At 25.6% G+C, this 6,781-nt stretch overlaps 1 long non-coding RNA gene across 1 annotated transcript; it reads right to left on the reverse strand.

Annotated features, from left to right (window-relative positions):
* Window positions 1–5,168: 5,168 nt before the first annotated feature.
* Window positions 5,169–6,781, reverse strand: LOC106374792. The gene is made up of 2 exons (XR_001275087.3): window positions 5,757–6,781; window positions 5,169–5,556 (listed from the first exon to the last, which is right to left on the reverse strand). It is a non-coding gene; the product is annotated as an uncharacterized LOC106374792 (long non-coding RNA).

The following is a 6,781-nucleotide window of genomic DNA, read 5'->3' on the forward strand; positions in this document are numbered from 1 at the left end:
GTATTTAGTTACTGAGAAAAATATTTGAAGAAAATAGTAATAATCACATGTTTATATAATAGTAACAATCACATGTTTATATAGTTTTCATATTTACATTGTGAATTTATCAGTCATGTCTTAAACTATATAACCAGCCTCTTATGTACACCTTTCTTTGTTTCAGACAGTCAGTTAAAATCAGTTTTTCATGCTGAACGATGAAAGATTAAGCTTTGTATATTTCTGAATAATTATAATTTATATATATATATCAAAATAACATAATACACTTCACAAAGTTAAGGTGATCAAATCGTGAAAGTGGTCCAACCTAGTGTCTTTCGATTCATGTAATTACTAGGAGTTTTCCATAATAATTTTAGATATAATATTATTTATATTTCAAAATAAAATTTAATTTACATTTGTAAATTATTATTTTTATATTTAAACGGTTTGAAGAAAATCTTAAACGTATTTTTAGTCTTATTTCTTTTGATTTTGTTTTACCATTTCAATTTTATTTTATTTAAATTTAATCTATTTAAATTACATTTTATAAAAATAATTTCTTTTTATATTTTATTTAATTATTATTTATTTTTAATAAAACTCCTGTCACCTATTTATATATATATATATATATATAAATATAAATTATATTATATTTTAGATTTTATTTCTTTTAGTTAAAACATGTTAAACTGAAAAAATTAATTTCTTAATTAAACTAATGAAACAATAAATTTATCATTGGCTTATTAAAAATATTTGTGATTATTATTGTATTTTTTTATGCACACTTACAATTAATTTTGATTAAGTGTATATATTTATATGGTATATAAGTTGATGTAAAAAATTATATTCGGAATTGTATTTAGTTTATTTTTTACTAAAGCGGGATACATATTAATCTAATAGTGATATATGCATTATTAGTTATTAATATATTTTAATAATCTTGACAAAATAATTATTTATATAGAAAATTTACATTAATGATGATATAAAAGTTAATAATAATTACCATATTGAAAAACTTTACCCAAAAATATAAATTTTTATAAGAAAAATTATACATGTCACATTTTATCAAAGCTATGTCATCTCTTTTGGTTGAAACAGAATGTGGTGATGACACATATGCAAATCACTTCACAAATATTGTCTAAGGGATTAAATGTTAGAAACTTAGAACATTTGTGAGATTTGCACTTTCACTTTTAAGAATGTTAGCGTTAATGTTAAAATTTGGTGTGAAAGCTTTTCTTTTTGATTGAAAAGGAAAATGTTAAACTTCGTGAGCAAGCTCTTGCAATAAGAAGAACTGTATATGTATGCTCGATTTATATTCATTTTCTTTTGCAAATAATATTGGACTATGATATTTTATTAATTTATAGAATTATTAATTTACAAAAAGTTTTATTTTTTAGATGTTTTCTATTTTTCTATTTTTATTTCTAAATTACAAAACAGTCGATTTTACTGTATATACATTAATTAAATTTTAGAAATTAGACTTTCATATTGTTTTACTATATTATTTGATGCATGTTTTTATGTTTCATAGAATTCAAATGTAGTTTTCGATATAATTGTACTAGATATTATCAAAATATATTGTAACTTTATGAAAGTTAGAGATAATTTTATTGTGGATATAAAACCAACAATATAATATTTAGTTTGTACTCATATAAAATGTATATATATATATATATATATATATATTATTAATTTATGATTTTAATGGGAGAACATATTTACATAGGACTTTCTAAAAACTTATTTTATGATCATATTATTATCTTATTATTTTATCAATTTGTCACATATTTTGAACTGGTTCAATTCAGGACGGAGAAATTTATTAATTTATAGTGTTTATTAATTTATAGAGTTTCTACTGTGAGTTATGTATAATTAGCAAATCATCACCGGAAATCTCTCCAACATTAAAATTGTGTATATTTTTTTTTTAATGAATGTAAAATTACTCAACCATAAAACCTATTTACATCAAGTGCATCAGTTTTTCTTGTATTTAAAGAATCAAATATGCTTTAAATAAAAGAATTTATCCTGCTCCTCTATTTGTTTCTTGTATCCCAAACCAAGTGATCAACCCTTCATCAAGGTACCGCTGCCCCTTCCCTTTCACTGAAAGCAACATGAGCCTCATTTTCTTGTCCACAAACGTGACCAAGCAGCTAGTATCTTGTGGATGTTCTCCATGTCTTCTAGAATTGAGTTCTCTCCAGATTGTATGCATCGTTGCTTGTAGAGCATACCAAAAGATGAAGGTCATATTTGCGGTGAGTCTCGGATTGCATTGTGTATATTAGCTCATTTATATTGGAGTGCATCAGTTCTGACCAATCAATGAGCCATTGCTAAAGCTACACCTACCTCAGAAACATATACAATATGGACATTGATTTCTGTAGTCACACAACTACCTCGAGCAAAAATATAATCCATTAAATAAAAATCCAGTCCAGATGTAGTTCTTCAAATACTAAACATATAATTGTTAAAAGTTTTGGATACAAAGTATACAGTGTAAAACATTCTCATCCCAAGAAACTGTAATTTTTTGTAACAGGATTATAAGACTGTATAAATTCATAATATTTGGTATGAAAGCAAGTAATTGTCTCAAAAGACATAGTGTAAAACATGCTCATCTCGTGCAAAGTACGGATCTTAATCTAGTTAATGGTTCAATCCCTTGTATATGTACAATGTAATGTGAACTATTGTATATAAGATACTAGGGTCGGCCCGCCTACGGGCGGGAGGTTATAATAAAAACTATTTTATATGTATTTATGTTAATTTTATGAAGCATTTAAAATTATTATAGATAGAAAATGATATTATAAACAAACATTTAATGAAAAGAATTTTGACATCATATTGTTATTTTTAATAATATTTTTTGGTTTGAATTAAAATGACAGTAACCTTCATTATTTTCTATTTTTTGGAGAATAAAAATTAGCAAAAATAATTCAAAAATGTAATAATATATATATATTTATATATATATATATATATATATATATATATATATATAAATTCTTATTATTTCTATTTCAATTTGACATAATACAAAATATAAAATTTAAATAAATAATACTAAATTTATTTAAAGAAGATTTAAGAAGATTCAAGTTTTAAAAAACATTTACACAAATTATTTCTTTCACGATAATAAATTAGTATACCTCCAAGCTAAATTATTTAAAATATAATAATAGATTTGATAAAATAATTAAATCTTAATTTTTTAAAAAAAATATATAGATGAATAATATTATAAATAACAATTAATATTTTCTAATTTAACAGGAAAATGATGTTTTAGATTTTTTTTTGTCATTATAATTTTTTTGTTTTTTAGAATATATTTATTTTGGAACATAATTATATCTGGAATGAAATATTAATTAAATTTTAGTGTTTTACTGGTTATGTTTTGTAACTTATAATAGTTTTTGTTGAATTATGTTTAACAACAAAATTATTTTCCATATCTTTTGAATTAACGTTCTCTCAAGACATATCTTTCTTTGTCTTCCTCACGGGAATGGTTCCTTCGGCATATTTACCATATCGATGCCATAATTGAGGGATATGTATGTCCTTTTATTTCTGACTTCATAAAGACATTTTGTTGCTATCAAAGAATCCTGCAGGATGGTAATTATGCTTCATCAAAAGAAAGAACCACAAGTAAACTAAACTAAACATCAACACTTAAAACATAAAACAGAAAGGCCAAATAAAATCTAAGTAAACGTTGTATCTATGTACCTGAATCTTGTGATCTTTGAGTAAAGGATGATCAAAAGCTGGATGCTTTGTGATAAAAACACGATTACATCTTCTTCTGGGGTTTGTTTATCTCATCCAAAAGTTATAAACTTTCGTTAGATAAACCATTTAAAAAAAATTCTCGATACAATTTGACCTTATTGTTCAATTAGAACAAAATCAACAAAACCAAAAGGTAAAAGAAATAGAAACCGGATTATGATACTTACCAAAATCAGCCCAAGCAGAAAATACTAAAAAAGAAAAAGATAATAGATTTATCTTACCTGAATGCTCTTGGTTGTATCTACTGTTAGTGGAATGATTGTGATGTTATTTATTAATTTTGTTAATCCTGATTAGTGGAACTGATAACTACATTTGTAAATGCATAGTTTGCAAAAAAATTCTTAGCGAACACGAATCCAATGTGATTTTTATATGTAGAATCAAGTATCAAATAGCATGAACACATGCATGTCGGATGGCACGGATAATAGCTTTGACCGATTCGTCTTGGCCAATAACTCTTCTATAAAGTTTCTGCACCATCTTGGAAAAACGGCTAGATTCATCAAGACTTTCTCAACATGGATTCATGTCCAGGTGGAGTCAATGTGTTGGATGTTGGATTCAGTGTCAGTAGGTCCTCCTTCGCCAGTTTCAGATTCAGTTTTGCTCATTTCTTCGCTTTTTGCTAAAAACATCTATCTTGTCCCTAGTTCTATTTTCTGGTCATGGTGAGAACCAGCCTGCTGAAGAAAAATTCAAGGAATTGCAAATAACTAAATATTAATCTTGGGTTGGTCGACAGTTGACAGATTCGAAGATAATACCTTCTCAAATTCTTCTTCTCAAACATTAATGACATAGATGTGTTTTTTTAATGTGTCATGAATTTTTAAATTTTGTCCAATATGTTTGAGGTCATTGTATAATTTAATAATTATCATTTTTGTTATGTTTTTTTATTTAATAAAAATACAATTTCATTCTCATGTGAATCTGATCATTTTCGTTTATTTGGAAGATGAAATGAGATTATTAATGTCTATAAGATGTGATTTTATTTTGGATTTAAAAATATTTCAATGTGTTTAATTTATTACTTATATATTTTGACTTAAAATAAAAAAAAAATATTTTAAGTGAACATTTATATTTATAATTTTATATTGAAAAACTGAAGCCAACATCAAATCAAAAATCAGATTGGACTTGTTTTTAAAAACTTTGAACCAAGCTGAGTGATTGAATATAATAGTTAAATTAATTTAAATCAATTTATGATGGGATTAATAAGGGTAATAGGAGCCTGTGAAAGATCTGATCATATTCCCTATCCTTAATCTTACGTATTGAACATTTTTCCTGTTTTGACAAATATGTACCTTGTTTATTTTAAAATTCAATTAGAAAAATTTACAGATTTAAAATTTTGTGATGTCTTATTCTATAATTTTTCTATCTCCTTGCATCAATTAACTTTTATTTGTAACAGATACAATATTTAAGAGAATTATTTGTTTGTATCTCTTATCGAAGTTGAAGTTAAATTTTTCGATAATAACAACAAAAATCAGAAGAATAATAACATGGCAAGCAAGTGCACTTGCGACTAATAAATACGTTTCATCTCCATAGGCTTCTGCTCTCAATTTTCTGTATCTCTCTTAGAATTTCCAATTCCTCTTTCCTCTTAAAATCTTAAATTCACCCATTCAACTTTCTATTTCCACATCTGTCAGACTGTCACAAAAAACAATGATCGATTATGTTTTTCTTTAAACAACCATTTTCTTCTTATCTTCTTTTTTTTTTCACTTCAAGCTTCACCATCTCAGTATTTTATTTGTACAGAGGAATATATCATCTTATAAGATTAAAAAAAAACGTTTTTCTGAAAAGAATCTACCCCCAGACTGGTCTCCTAAGAAGAACATGTGTACCTTCCATGGTATGACTTGCAGAGATGACGATGTTTCCTCAATTTTGATCTCAGTTTCAAATCGCTCAACATCGGATTCAATCGTTAGAAGAGTTTTTGTGTTATTATGATTGTGAGGAATGAAATTGTGAATTTACTGATACAACCTAACCTATTTATAATTGCAAATTCACCGACTGGAAGAAAAGATGATGCAATGAATGTGAAAACATGGAAGGAATGGGGGAGATGGAGTTAATTGGTAAGTTAATGAGAGTGGTTGAATGCATATGAGATCCGTGACCTTCCAGGTTTTCTGAGGCAAGTAAGAAGTTACGCGAACTTAAGCCCAAATCAATTCTTGATATGAAAACCCAACAATAACATCATCGAAAGAGTAAAATGAAGTCTCAACAGGTGTCACCTAAAGAGACTAATTAGTGACGTAGCAGCACAAGAGAAGAGAGTAGCTCTTCTTTATATATATAGATTTATAGTTAGACTAAAATCTTTCTTAGTGTAGTTTTACCATTAATGAGATCTTTAGGAAATGAATAAATTGATGACATTTCTTGTAATAAATATGTTGGATAAAGGTTATTTTCATTTTATGATTCTATTTTAATAAGATATATGGTTTTCACAATCTAGGATACGTTCAAAATATAAGTTTAACAAAAATATATATATATATAAGTATATTCGTTGGTAAAGATTTTCAGTTTTTGTAATGCTGTTAATTCATAATTAATATCTAAAAATTGAAGCATAAATGTATATTTTACAGCAAATTTTCAAATAATTTGAATTTCTAAATAAACTACTAAATAAATTATTTAAGAGAAATTAGATCATATAACCATAACGATATTAAAATTTAGTAAATGACCATAACAAGTCATATGCTATGATATTCTAGTATTTCTATAAATTTTGAAAAATCATGTTTGATTAAGCAAAATGGGTTTTCAAGTTTATACTATATTATAAATCCATTTAGTGTGGTTTAATTTACTTTTCAATGAGATTTGGATATATAGATTAAAG

The sequence above is a fragment of the Brassica napus genome, chromosome C1, assembly GCF_020379485.1.
Source record: "Brassica napus cultivar Da-Ae chromosome C1, Da-Ae, whole genome shotgun sequence".
In the NCBI taxonomy this organism is placed as follows: domain Eukaryota; kingdom Viridiplantae; phylum Streptophyta; class Magnoliopsida; order Brassicales; family Brassicaceae; genus Brassica; species Brassica napus.